This window comes from Pongo pygmaeus, chromosome 11 (genome assembly GCF_028885625.2).
Source record: "Pongo pygmaeus isolate AG05252 chromosome 11, NHGRI_mPonPyg2-v2.0_pri, whole genome shotgun sequence".
NCBI lineage: Eukaryota > Metazoa > Chordata > Mammalia > Primates > Hominidae > Pongo > Pongo pygmaeus.
The window spans coordinates 54,262,278-54,277,343 of NC_072384.2; the positions used below are offsets into that span (position 1 = coordinate 54,262,278).

A 15,066-nucleotide genomic window follows, 5' to 3' on the forward strand; every position below is an offset into this window, starting at 1 on the left:
TTCTCCACGAAACCATCAGAAACAAGGCAGCAGAGTAACATTTTTCTGACTCCAGTAAATAGTTTTGTAATATATTTGCAGATGTTTACAAATGAACATGAGCAGGTTTGCAAATATCTGATGTGGAATAAGTCAAATGTACGTGATCATGTAAATTTTCTTAATATGTGAGATTGAAACTACAGTACTAAATCTACAGTACTAAAATTCATTATACTTTATATTTTTTATCTGTGTGCCTCATAATTATCTTGAACCACTGAGGCATTTCTGCAGCTCTAACTGACCTAGGATGACATTTACAAATGGTCTGTTCAGTTTCTCTAATTGACCAAATGAAATAGTACTGTGGCAAACACTAGAATTGGATCCATAAAAATCTATCCATTCATTTTTACAAATAAAATAGTTTTCTTTCCACTTGTCATTCCTTCATTGACAAGATGAACTCAGTTTAGTTAATGTAGTTGACACTTTATGTAGCAGTTTCTGAACACTTTGCTGTGCTAATGAATACTATGTTTGAATTGGAGTAAACATACCTATTTGATTACAGGAGTAAAGTTTTCATTCCTCCAAGTAAACGAAACACTAATTAATATGCTAATTAGATACTTTTAAATATATATTTTTAAATTGCTCAAATTATTAAAATAGAATATATTTTCTAAAAGTACCAGCAGTTGAATTCACAGTATACCAAAAGTAGTTGAATAAAATAATCTGGTATAGTAGACAGAAACAGTTTGTGGTACTATAACTCTAAATGCTTTTAGCTGACTAAGTAATAGTGTAATATTTGTTAAATTTGGCATTGGATATTATATGAAACCATTAATATAAATATATAATTACTATGTATTAATCATATGTAATTAATATATAACATTAATATGTTTCTTGTGCATATGAATATAATATTAAAATTTGATATTTTTATAACATGAAGGATATTCCTTTTATGAAGTACATGTTTGAAGTACATTGTTTGACTACTGGGAAAGTAAACAGATGTTTCTAATAATTTACATTGCCAAATAATATTGATATGGTACTAATAAAAAGTATGGTACATACAATCATGCATATGCAACATTGAGTTAACTTTTAATCCTTTATTACTACACAGTTAATGGAATTATATGAATAATAGTCAAAAGGACAAAAGGCAATGATAAAATAAAGAATAGTTAATGTTTTGATAGAGAATTAGAAGGGCAGAAGGAGTTGGAAAAGAGAGAGAGAGAAAAAAAGGCCAGGGTAAAGTAAAGAGAATTTCAGTACCGTAGAAACTTTCCACTTTCTTTTTTCTTTTTTTTTAATCAAGTCAATGATTAAGTCCAGCAATAATCATGGTTTGATTTATTCCGTTTTTTATCTCTTCAACCAGCAGGTATATGTAGCATCTACCATGTGGTAAGCACATAGATCCTAATGCCTACATCTCTCAAATGTGAACTCCTTCTCTGCTCTCACTGCCTTCATTGACTCTTGAATATATCAATTCCTTGTTTTTTATTGCCCTTTTCAATATAATGTATATCTGCAGTACAAACTCACTTCATATATTGCCTCCTCTTAAGTGGTGTCCCCAATCCTACTCAGCCCAATCTAAATTAGTTTCCTGTTATCACAATATTTATACATATACATCTTAGTTTATTTATATTGCTTTTTTGTAAGGTGTTTATATTTTTGTCTTCTATAGAAGACTGTAATGTCCATGGAGTCAGGGGGTTTGTGTCATTTATTCGTCTTTGATCTTATGACTTTTTAGTGTTTAGCATAAAGGAAGTACTCATCATATAATTGTTGAATAAATAAATTAATGAATGAAGAGCTACAACTTCCTTGAAGTAAAACTTATTGGTGTATAGAGTTTTGTTTGTTGCCTTCGGAATGAGAAATTGAGAAAATTATATTTGGCTTTAAATTACCCTATACTTAGGCCTGATGTAGTGTGGCTCACACCTATAATCCTAGCACTTTGGAAGGCCGAGGTGGATGGATCACTTGAGCTCAGGAGTTGGAGACCAGCCTGAGCAACATGGTGAAACCACATCTCTACAAAAAATACAAAAATCAGCCGGGCATAGTGGCATGCACCTGTAGTCCCAGCTACTTGGTGGACTGACGCGGGGAGGATCACTTGAGCCTGGGAGGTCATGGGTGCAGTAAGCTGTGATCACGCCACTGCACTCCAGTCTGGATGACAGAGTGAGATCTCATCTCAAGAAAAATAAAATAGAAATAAAAAATTACCCTATACTTGAGAATATATTACTGTCATATTATTTTTATTAATATTTATTCTTGATATATTCACACCAGTCTCCTTAAATATTAAACATCAGCTTTTCATTTTAACAATGGTTTGGGTGCCTAAAATATGTTGGACATATGTAAATCCCACTGCACCAAATTTGTGTTTTAAAAGTGATTTTAAAGTCAAGGATTTATTGAGGTTCTACCACTGAAATAAAACTAGTGAGTAATCTATAAGAAACTTAAGATATACCTCTTATTTGCAATGGTATTTCTTGTATTGAGAAAAATATAAATGTATTTTAAAAACAGGAAAACAAACAGTGTTTTTTTTTATTTTTTTTTATTTTTTTTTTATTTTATTATTATTATTATTATTATACTTTAGGTTTTACGGTACATGTGCCCAATGTGCAGGTAAGTTACATATGTATACATGTGCCATGCTGGTGCGCTGCACCCACCAACTCGTCATGTAGCATTAGGTATATCTCCCAATGCTATCCCTCCCCCCTCCCACCACCCCACAACAGTCCCCAGAGTGTGATGTTCCCCTTCCTGTGTCCATGTGTTCTCATTGTTCAATTCCCACCTATGAGTGAGAATATGCGGTGTTTGGTTTTTTGTTCTTGCGATAGTTTACTGAGAATGATGATTTCCAATTTCATCCATGTCCCTACAAAGGACGTGAACTCATCGTTTTTTATGGCTGCATAGTATTCCATGGTGTATATGTGCCACATTTTCTTAATCCAGTCTATCATTGTTGGACATTTGGGTTGGTTCCAAGTCTTTGCTATTGTGAATAATGCCGCAATAAACATACGTGTGCATGTGTCTTTATAGCAGCATGATTTATAGTCCTTTGGGTATATACCCAGTAATGGGATGGCTGGGTCGAATGGAATTTCTAGTTCTAGATCCCTGAGGAATCGCCACACTGACTTCCACAAGGGTTGAACTAGTTTACAGTCCCACCAACAGTGTAAAAGTGTTCCTATTTCTCCACATCCTCTCCAGAACCTGTTGTTTCCTGACTTTTTAATGATTGCCATTCTAACTGGTGTGAGATGGTATCTCATTGTGGTTTTGATTTGCATTTCTCTGATGGCCAGTGATGGTGAGCATTTTTTCATGTGTTTTTTGGCTGCATAAATGTCTTCTTTTGAGAAGTGTCTGTTCATGTCCTTTGCCCACTTTTTGATGGGGTTGTTTGTTTTTTTCTTGTAAATTTGTTGGAGTTCATTGTAGATTCTGGATATTAGCCCTTTGTCAGATGAGTAGGTTGCGAAAATTTTCTCCCATTTTGTAGGTTGCCTGTTCACTCTGATGGTAGTTTCTTTTGCTGTGCAGAAGGTCTTGAGTTTAATTAGATCCCATTTGTCAATTTTGTCTTTTGTTGCCATTGCTTTTGGTGTTTTAGACATGAAGTCCTTGCCCATGCCTATGTCCTGAATGGTAATGCCTAGGTTTTCTTCTAGGGTTTTTATGGTTTTAGGTCTAACATTTAAGTCTTTAATCCATCTTGAATTGATTTTTGTATAAGGTGTAAGGAAGGGATCCAGTTTCAGCTTTCTACATATGGCTAGCCAGTTTTCCCAGCACCATTTATTAAATAGGGAATCTTTTCCCCATTTCTTGTTTCTGTCAGGTTTGTCAAAGATCAGATACTTGTAGATATGTGGCATTATTTCTGACGGCTCTGTTCTGTTCCATTGATCTATATCTCTGTTTTGGTACCAGTACCATGCTGTTTTGGTTACTGTAGCCTTGTAGTATAGTTTGAAGTCAGGTAGTGTGATGCCTCCAGCTTTGTTCTTTTGGCTTAGGATTGACTTGGCGATGCGGGCTCTTTTTTGGTTCCATATGAACTTTAAAGTAGTTTTTTCCAATTCTGTGAAGAAAGTCATTGGTAGCTTGATGGGGATGGCATTGAATCTGTAAATTACCTTGGGAAGGATGGCCATTTTCATGATATTGATTCTTCCTACCCATGAGCATGGAATGTTCTTCCATTTGTTTGTATCCTCTTTTATTTCCTTGAGCAGTGGTTTGTAGTTCTCCTTGAAGAGGTCTTTCACATCCCTTGTAAGTTGGATTCCTAGGTATTTTATTCTCTTTGAAGCAATTGTGAATGGGAGTTCACTCATGATTTGGCTCTCTGTTTGTCTGTTATTGATGTATAAGAATGCTTGTGATTTTTGCACATTGATTTTGTATCCTGAGACTTTGCTGAAGTTGCTTATCAGCTTAAGGAGATTTTGGGCTGTGACAATGGGGTTTTCTAGATATACTATCATGTCATCTGCAAACAGGGACAATTTGACTTCCTCTTTTCCTAGTTGAATACCCTTGATTTCCTTCTCCTGCCTAATTGCCCTGGCCAGAACTTCCAACACTATGTTGAATAGAAGTGGTGAGAGAGGGCATCCCTGTCTTGTGCCAGTTTTCAAAGGGAATGCTTCCAGTTTTTGCCCATTCAGTATGATATTGGCTGTGGGTTTGTCATAAATAGCTCTTATTATTTTGAGATGCGTCCCATCAATTCCTAATTTATTGAGAGTTTTTAGCATGAAGGGTTGTTGAATTTTGTCAAAGGCCTTTTCTGCATCTATTGAGATAATCATGTGGTTTTTGTCTTTGGTTCTGTTTATATGCTGGATTACATTTATTGATTTGCGTATATTGAACCAGCCTTGCATCCCAGGGATGAAGCCCACTTGATCATGGTGGATAAGCTTTTTGATGTGCTGCTGGATTCTGTTTGCCAGTATTTTATTGAGGATTTTTGCATCAATGTTCATCAAGGATATTGGTCTAAAATTCTCTTTTTTTGTTGTGTCTCTGCCCGGCTTTGGTATCAGGATGATGCTGGCCTCATAAAATGAGTTAGGGAGGATTCCCTCTTTTTCTATTGATTGGAATAGTTTCAGAAGGAATGGTACCAGTTCCTCCTTGTACCTCTGGTAGAATTCGGCTGTGAACCCATCTGGTCCTGGACTTTTTTTGGTTGGTAAGCTATTGATTATTGCCACAATTTCAGCTCCTGTTATTGGTCTATTCAGAGATTCAACTTCTTCCTGGTTTAGTCTTGGGAGGGTGTATGTGTTGAGGAATTTATCCATTTCTTCTAGATTTTCTAGTTTATTTGCATAGAGGTGTTTGTAATATTCTCTGATGGTAGTTTGTATTTCTGTGGGATCGGTGGTGATATCCCCTTTATCATTTTTTATTGCATCTATTTGATTCTTCTCTCTTTTTTTCTTTATTAATCTTGCTAGCGGTCTATCAATTTTGTTGATCCTTTCAAAAAACCAGCTCCTGGATTCATTTATTTTTTGAAGGGTTTTTTATGTCTCTATTTCCTTCAGTTCTGCTCTGATTTTAGTTATTTCTTGCCTTCTGCTAGCTTTTGAATGTGTTTGCTCTTGCTTTTCTAGTTCTTTTAATTGTGATGTTAGGGTGTCAATTTTGGATCTTTCCTGCTTTCTCTTGTGGGCATTTAGTGCTATAAATTTCCCTCTACACACTGCTTTGAATGCATCCCAGAGATTCTGGTATGTTCTGTCTTGGTTCACGTTGGTTTCAAAGAACATCTTTATTTCTGCCTTCATTTCATTATGTACCCAGTAGTCATTCAGGAGCAGGTTGTTCAGTTTCCATGTAGTTGAGCGGTTTTGAGTGAGATTCTTAATCCTGAGTTCTAGCTTGATTGCACTGTGATCTGAGAGACAGTTTGTTACAATTTCTGTTCTTTTACATTTATTGAGGAGAGCTTTACTTCCAAGTATATGGTCAATTTTGGAATAGGTGTGGTGTGGTGCTGAAAAAAATGTATATTCTGTTGATTTGGGGTGGAGAGTTCTGTAGATGTCTATTAGGTCCGCTTGGTGCAGAGCTGAGTTCAATTCCTGGGTATCCTTGTTGACTTTCTGTCTCGTTGATCTGTCTAATGTTGATAGTGGGGTGTTAAAGTCTCCCATTATTAATGTGTGGGAGTCTAAGTCTCTTTGTAGGTCACTCAGGACTTGCTTTATGAATCTGGGTGCTCCTGTATTGGGTGCATATATATTTAGGATAGTTAGCTCTTCTTGTTGAATTAATCCCTTTACCATTATGTAATGGCCTTCTTTGTCTCTTTTGATCTTTGTTGGTTTAAAGTCTGTTTTATCAGAGACTAGGATTGCAACCCCTGCCTTTTTTTGTTTTCCATTTGCTTGGTAGATCTTCCTCCATCCTTTTATTTTGAGCCTATGTGTGTCTCTGCACATGAGATGGGTTTCCTGAATACAGCACACTGATGGGTCTTGAGTCTTTATCCAGTTTGCCAGTCTGTGTCTTTTAATTGGAGCATTTAGTCCATTTACATTTAAAGTTAATGTTGTTATGTGTGAATTTGATCCTGTCATTATAATGTTAGCTGGATATTTTGCTCGTTAGTTGATGCAGTCTCTTCCTAGTCTCGATGTTCTTTACATTTCGGTATGATTTTGCAGTGGCTGGTACCGGTTGTGCCTTTCCATGTTTAGCGCTTCCTTCAGGAGCTCTTTTAGGGCAGGCCTGGTGGTGACAAAATCTCTCAGCATTTGCTTGTCTGTAAAGTATTTTATTTCTCCTTCACTTGTGAAGCTTAGTTTGGCAGGATATGAAATTGTGGGTTGAAAATTCTTTTCTTTAAGAATGTTGAATATTGGCCCCCACTCTCTTCTGGCTTGTAGGGTTTCTGCTGAGAGATCCGCTGTTAGTCTGATGGGCTTCCTTTTGATGGTAACCCGACCTTTCTCTCTGGCTGCCCTTAACATTTTTTCCTTCATTTCAACTTTGGTGAATCTGACAATTATGTGTCTTGGAGTTGCTCTTCTCGAGGAGTATCTTTGTGGCGTTCTCTGTATTTCCTGAATCTGAATGTTGGCCTGCCTTGCTAGATTGGGGAAGTTCTCCTGGATAATATCCTGCAGAGTGTTTTCCAACTTGGTTCCATTCTCCCCGTCACTTTCAGGTACACCAATCAGACGTAGATTTGGTCTTTTCACATAGTCCCACATTTCTTGGAGGCTTTGCTCGTTTCTTTTTATTCTTTTTTCTCTAAACTTCCCTTCTCGCTTCATTTCATTCATTTCATCTTCCAGGGCTGATACCCTTTCTTCCATTTGATTGCATCAGCTCCTGAGGCTTCTGCATTCTTCACGTAGTTCTCCAGCCTTGGTTTTCAGCTCCATCAGCTCCTTTAAGCACTTCTCTGTATTGGTTATTCTAGTTATACATTCTTCTAAATTTTTTTCAAAGTTTTCAACTTCTTTGCCTTTGGTTTGAATATCCTCCCGTAGCTCAGAGTAATTTGATCGTCTGAAGCCTTCTCTCAGCTCGTCAAAGTCATTCTCCGTCCAGCTTTGTTCCGTTGCTGGTGAGGAACTGCGTTCCTTTGGAGGAGGAGAGGTACTCTGGTTTTTAGTTTCCAGTTTTTCTGCTCTGTTTTTTCCCCATCTTTGTGGTTTTATCTACTTTTGGTCTTTGATGATGGTGATGTACAGATGGGTTTTTGGTGTGGATGTCCTTTCTGTTAGTTTTCCTTCTAATAGACAGAACCCTCAGCTGCAGGTCTGTTGGAGTACCTGGCCGGCCATGTGAGGTGTCAGTCTGCCTCTGCTGGGGGGTGCCTCCTAGTTAGGCTGCTCGGGGGTCAGGGGTCAGGGACCCACTTGAGGAGGCAGTCAGCCTGTTCTCAGATCTCCAGCTGCGTGCTGGGAGAACCACTGCTCTCCTCACAGCTGTCAGACAGGGACATTTAAGTCTGCAGAGGTTACTGCTGTCTTTTTGTTTGTCTGTGTCCTGCCCCCAGAGGTGGAGCCTACAGAGGCAGGCAGGCCTCCTTGAGCTGTGGCGGGCTCCACCCAGTTCAAGCTTCCAGGCTGCTTTGTTTACCTAAGCGAGCCTGGGCAATGGCGGGCGCCCCTCCCCCAGCCTCGCTGCCGACTTGCTATTTGATCTCAGACTGCTGTGCTAGCAATCAGCGAGACTCCGTGGGTGTAGGACCCTCTGAGCCAGGTGCGGGCTATACTCTCCTGGGGCACCGTTTCCTAAGCCCGTCAGAAAAGCACAGTATTCGGGTGGGAGTGGCCCGATTTTCCAGGTGCCGTCTGTCACCCCTGGAAGGGGAACTCCCTGACCCCTTGCGCTTCCCGAGTGAGGCAATGCCTCGCCCCTGCTTCGGCTGGCGCACGGTGCGCTCACCCACTGACCTGCGCCCACTGTCTGGCACTCCCTAGTGAGATGAACATGGTACCTCAGATGGAAATGCAGAAATCACCCGTCTTCTGCGTCGCTCGCGCTGGGAGCTGTAGACCGGAGCTGTTCCTATTCGGCCATCTTGGCTCCTCCCCCCTATTTTTAATTTATGTAATACAAACCATTGTCGTGTATGGAAATCAGGAAGCAGAATCCAGCCAGAAGAAAAGAATGTTGCAGAAACCGCATGAATAGTTGTGTAACTAGAAGATGGCTTATATAAAAAACACGTTAATAACTTACCTTGCAGGGGTGCAGGCCAAAGCAACTACTGTGCACTAATGACTGCAGTGGGGTCTTCTCAAAAGTAATGCAGTGAAGCATGTGTGAATCCTCTTTATGGGAAAATATTATGTGAATGATTTGGTATTGCAGTCCTGCGCAATCTGTGTTGAGTATTTCTCTTAAGATAAATACTTATTTACTTGATGTCTCTCCCCTTCCTTTATTCACTGCTTATTTACTTGATGTCTCTCCCCTTCCTTTTTAATAGTCCGTGCCTTGTTTATAACTTGTTTTCTTTAATACATTCAAGGTACCCTCTGACTTCGCTTTTGGGCATGCTAATAGGCAGATCTCTTGGCCTGGAACAGTCTTCCTCCCAACTTACCCTTTTCCTGTCATCCTTCTGTGTTTTTCCTACCTTTGGAAGCCTTCTCACTATTCTTGACCTCATGCTTAGGGTGAATGCCCAGCTTTGTGTTCCAAAACTGCCTGTGATGGAATTATCAAACTTTGCTGAAATGTTGTATTTAAAAATCTATTCATTGCTAGTTTCTTAGGTCTGTAAGGGTGGGAATCTAACCTGTTTAGCTTACCAATTTATCTTCAGTGCCTAGTACAATATTCAATACCTAATGTATGAGTGAATGTTAATGATGTAACTGAAATATTAGGAGAAATATTGTGTAGCAAGTAGCAATTTCAAAGATCTAGTCACAGTAATGAAGGTTCAGGGCCCCAAGAACTCATGAAATTTTTATTTATTTATTTATTTATTATTTTTTGAGACAGGGTCTTGCTCTGTTGCCCAGACTGGAGTGCAATGGCATGATTACAGCTTACTGCAGCCTTGACCTCTCAGACTTAAAGTGATCTTCCCACCTCAGCATCCCAAATACCGGGGACCACAGGCATGCGCCACCACACCCAGCTAATTTTTTTGATTTTTTCTAGAGAATGAGGTCTCACTATGTTGCCCAGGCTGGTCTCAAACTATGGGGCTTCAGTGATCCTCCCACCTCGGCTTCCCAAAGTGCTGGGATTACAGTCATGAGCCACTGCACCTGTTTTTTTTTTTTATTATTATTAATGTTAACCTATTACAAACAAGCTTAATTATGCAATCACATTCCACCCAGGATACAGGGCTGTGATAGAAATGTTAATACTCAAAAGATTAGTAGTAGAATTACCTAATATAAACTCACAATTCATTCTATTGAAACAAATCCTCGATAATACTTCCCCTCCCATTTATTGGTCTTATAGAGTAAATATTTCCCATATTTAACTTAGAGGGAAGAATAATAGAAATTGATTGAGGCTCTGACTGACTTACCTATGGCATCCTTTGTCGTTTGGTTTCAAGATTCATAAATTGTTTATTGAGGACCAGCTATGTACGAGACTAATCATTAGAAGGGGCACAGACGAATAAGAAATAGTCTGCCCAATGGGATACGTGAAAATGTTTATAAAGAGTGGTTCAGAATACATAGCAGTTTGGCTAACAACAGCTTTTCATTCTGAAATGTTAACCTTGGCATCTGGAAATTTTCAAATACTTGTAAACTATTTAAAGAATTTCAGACCCTTATGTTGTTTCCCTGTTACTTGTATAAAATGGAATTTCTTGAAGACACTAGTCATTTGCAGTGTCGGTTAATGAAGTTGTGGTAATTTAACTTAATGTTGGAAAAGCCATTCTTATTTTCACATATGTAATTTACTAAAAATTGTCATTAAAATAAGCTTTGCAGACATAAAGTTAAAACTCGTTTTATATGGAGCTAGAAATAAATACATGCAGCTACTTTTGCACTGTTGTTTCTCTTTGACACGAGCACCTTGAGGATCGGGGTTGTCCCGCCATGAGATATCATGAATGTTAGCAAGACTCCTTGTTACAAAATACTCCACAATGAATTCAGAGAGCACCAATTTTGTTATGCATGTTTAGATCAGACATTTTATTTTTATAAATGAACCTATCTGTGCATGTGTGTGGATGTGTGTGGATGTCAGGGGGCGGGGTGATATTTTCTGCAATTTCATTTTAATTTAAAGCAGGTACACTTCATTTATCAGAATTTTGGACTTATTAAGTGTGTATATTTTGTATTTCTTGTTCAAAACAGCATATGTGATTTGGGGACCTCTAGGCATCTTGGACAGTTTCATCTTTCAGAGCAGGTCAGAGTGTGTGTGTCTCTGTTTAGCTGAGCCTCCAAGATCCTTGTTTCGTTTTCTGATTGGTATATCCTGTTCTTGGAGATGACAACCTTTTGCCGAATTGTATCCTTCTCCCAGCTTAATAACTCTTTTTATTTTGCTTGAATTTTTTCCATTCTGATAGTTTAAAATAAGCATATCTTTTAATTGACTTATATCTTTTTTGATTTGCTGAGAAAATCTGACTCCTAAAGGCAAAGCGTTCTAGGCATAGGCTTTTCTTTAGCTTTTTACTTTCTTGGCTTCACTGATCTTTGGGGTATTTTTCTATTTTATTCAAAAAGATTTTTAAAAGAACCTCTCATTCCTTTTCACTTGTATGTTGATAAAATCTATCATCGTCCTGTGACTTAGTGCTCTAAACCCAGAAACTTCCCCTAAGGCCTTTCAAAGGTGATATTTTTCCTAAATCGGTTTAACAGATGTTCTGCTTAATATCCTGCCTTATGGTAATGAGACTGTTTCTGCTTGGCAAGTAGGAAGAGACAGGGACCCTTTCTAGTAATGACTGCTGCTTGAAACACAATTTACAACAGACTCTAAACCTCTGGAAGCCTCTCAGTCTAGTGACATTTGGAAGACTCAGGAGGAGAGGAAGGTGTAAACAAATCAAATACAGGCTATATAGGTGCTTTCTATAAATGTTCAAGAAATTATTATTTTTTTGGCATGTGCATTTAAGGTTTTATTTTTAACCGGGCTTCTACTATGTTAGCCATATTCACTGTAATATATTCTAATCAAGTGCATCTTAATAGAAATTAATAAATATAAACACATCTTAGTCATAGAGTACCTTGTAAGCATTATAAGCAATTTTGTTCTTCAATGTAACTTAACAATTCTAATGATCAAATTCTGGAAAGAACAATATATTTTCTGTAAAGAACTTAGATTTTAGAAAATATAAACAGATACTGTCAGATGTTTATTCTTGTGTTAGATGAAAGAACACATAATTTTTGACCTCTATACTTCATTATCTTCATATGAATTCTTTTCACATTAAATGGGTGGCAAGGTTGATATCTGCATTGTAGTTACGCTAAAACTAAGTCTTAGAAGACATTTATACTATAATGACTCAGTTCTGAAGAATTACTACTACTTACCTATTATTGTCAACATTTATAAAGCATGGTTTTTACATTACTGCGTGGGTGGGTTTCACTGACGAGAGCCATCATATGAAAACCACGTGAACCTGAACTTTGTAGAAGCTATCCAAGTGTTTTAAACAGATATTAAAAGCTTTAGCTATCCTACTGGGGCTCCCAGTGATTGCAGTCCTGCCCTCCTCCCACATGCATGGGCCATCAGGGAAGGAAGCATGGAAGTTCCCATGTTCTGGGAGTGGGGAAGGTTGAGTTAGAAGCATCAGTATGATCAGGATCATCAGTTTACTGAATGGGGCACAAGTGTTGGAATTTTGGGGTGGTGCTTTGTTGAGACTGGTCAAGAGATTTGAAATAATAATTGTATTTCACGCCTTTGGGTTTGAGAGATGTCCATATGACCTGGCAATGAGAACAATAACTAGACTCAGCTCAGGCCAAACTGGGCTATTCTAGTCCAATGTGAAGCGCAAGTTTGGGCATCTCCTCAGTTCCCAAACTGCTCCCTTGAATGCTATTCCCTTTGGCAGAGGTGATAAATCTCTTTTAAATTAATTATCTCTTCTCTCCATGCCTTTGGGTATGTAAAGTCTTGAATCTTTTCAAAATAAAGAACTTTTGCTCTATATTGCTGAATAGGAAGATTTAGGGGTAAAATATTTAGTTTGAGTTTTCCAAACAAAATACAGTGGAAAATAGAACTTATTTAATCAATTAAGTATATCAAAAATATATTATGCCAGGTATGTGCTCTTATGGTATATAACTGATTTTATATAATGTTTATGTCTGAAGTAAAAAACTTAATAAACACTTAATAATGACTATATCTGCTGTACCATCTTGATTGTGTGACTTTCCTCTGTGGCCTGGTAAAGTGGAGGTTAAAAATATCTGATGGGACCTCAGAATGGGTATACTAAGGGACTGAAACTCAAATATTATTTATTTATGTATAACTGATATTGTAGGTTCAGGGGTACATGCACAGGTTTGTTATACAGGCAATTAGCATGTCATAGGGGTTTGGTGTACAGATTATTTTGTCACCCAGATAATGAGCGTAGTACCCGATAGGTAGTTTTTCAATTCTCACCCTCCTCCCAGCCGCTACCCTCAAGTAGGCCCTGGTGTCTATTGTTTCCTTCTTTATTTTCATGTGTACTCAGTGTTTCACTCCCACATATAAGTGAGAACATGCAATATTTGGTTTTCTGTTCCTGCGTTAGTTTGCTTAGGATAATGTCCTCCAGCTCCATCCATATTGCTGCAAAGAACACGATCTTGTTCTTTCTTATAGCTGTGTAGTATTCCATGATGTATATGTACCACACTTTTAAAATCCAGTCAACCAGTGATTAGCATTTAGGTTGATTCCATTTCTTTGCTATTGTGAATAGTGCTGCAATGAACATATGTGTGCATGTGTCATTATGGTTGAATGATTTATATTCTTTTGGGTAGATACCCAGTAAAGGGATGGCTAGGTCATATGGTAATTTTATTTTAAGTTTTTCGAGGAATTGCCATGCTGCTTTTCAGTGTATAAGTGTTCCCTTTGCTCTGCAACCTCACTAGCCTCTATTTTTGACAGTTATTAATCAATAGGAAATACTAATAATAACATTCTTATTGTCAATTAATAATAGCCATTCTGATTGGTGTGAGATGGTATCTTATTGTGGTTTTGATTTTTATTTTTCTAATGATTAGTGATGTTGAGCATTTTTTATACGCTTGTTGGTGACAGATATATCTTCTTTGGAAAAGTCCCAAGTATTATTTATAAATGATAGTAGAGAAGGAGACAGATGGCTGTTTCCTTCACATGTTCTAGTAGCAACCTCTAATTAAAATGAGTTAACTCAGAATGGAAGTAAACCTGTACAGAAAGTTCATCTGGAAAACCTTGAATTATGTTATAAAAAGTGAAAATAGATAAGGCCAGGATAAGTACAGGAAATTCCTCTTCTGTACCTCAGTTTCCCTCTTTGATATAAGCTAGTGTTTTAAACTATGTTTCCTCAGGCTTCTCCAACTCAAATTAGTCTGGATTTTTAAATTGCGCTAGTCAGGCAATAAGGTTATTCACTTACAAAAGACATCATAATTTTTATTTCATCAGATCTGAATAAAGTACAGTTTCTTTGCCTGTTTTGTTCTCATATTCCTGAAAAAGTAGCATTGAATTATGGCTATATTCCAGCAGATTCCTGTTGATTATAGGAAAGTTAATGCCTTTTATTAAAACTGTATTTTAAAGTCATCAGAACACCATAAGATTATTATACCTGTTTTTCCAGAAAAGAGCCTTGGAAAAAACAATTGCATTAAGATGCGCTTCATGTGTTTCAAACTTAATATATTTAATCTTGATTAGTTGGCTGAGACCTAGCCAGTGCTCTGTCAGCAGATCAGGAGTAAAATAAAGAGGCTATAATTAATGAAATTAATGCCAGATATAGAAACTTGAGACTTGAGGTGACACTTTGGTCATAACGTTTCCTTTGAACTTGGCAGAATGGAGAGACAGCTTAGTTGGAAGTAATTGTTCTTAGTTTAATGGCACATGATTAGATGAGAATGATTATTTTTCTCATTCTACTGGCTGCTAAGACTGTTGGCACGGATGACTCTACAAAACTGTCAGACAAATTTGATCAAAAAGTTCAGAAAATGAAAGGGCATGATTTAATTTACTATTTTTATCTTTCCTTTCTTACAAGAAGTACAAGTAAAATTTCAGAGTATGTCCATCTTCATCATTGCAACAATAAGAAATTGTTCATAGCCAGCCTTCCTCACCTTCTAAATCCAATTAGTTGTCAAGTCCTGTTAAATTTGCCTCCTAAATATCTTTTTGATCTATCTCTGCAGTCACTGGTTTGGCCATTGTCTTTTACTATAGCTTCCCAATTGGTTTATGTGTTCAGTCTTGACCTCATCA

The 15,066-nt window shown here is 37.5% G+C and overlaps 1 protein-coding gene across 4 annotated transcripts in view; it reads left to right on the forward strand.

Moving 5' to 3' along the window:
- The window catches only part of KCNJ3 (potassium inwardly rectifying channel subfamily J member 3), a 169,426-nt gene that overhangs the window by 126,594 nt on the left and 27,766 nt on the right, over window positions 1-15,066 (forward strand). The gene's annotated exons all lie outside the window — the stretch shown is intronic.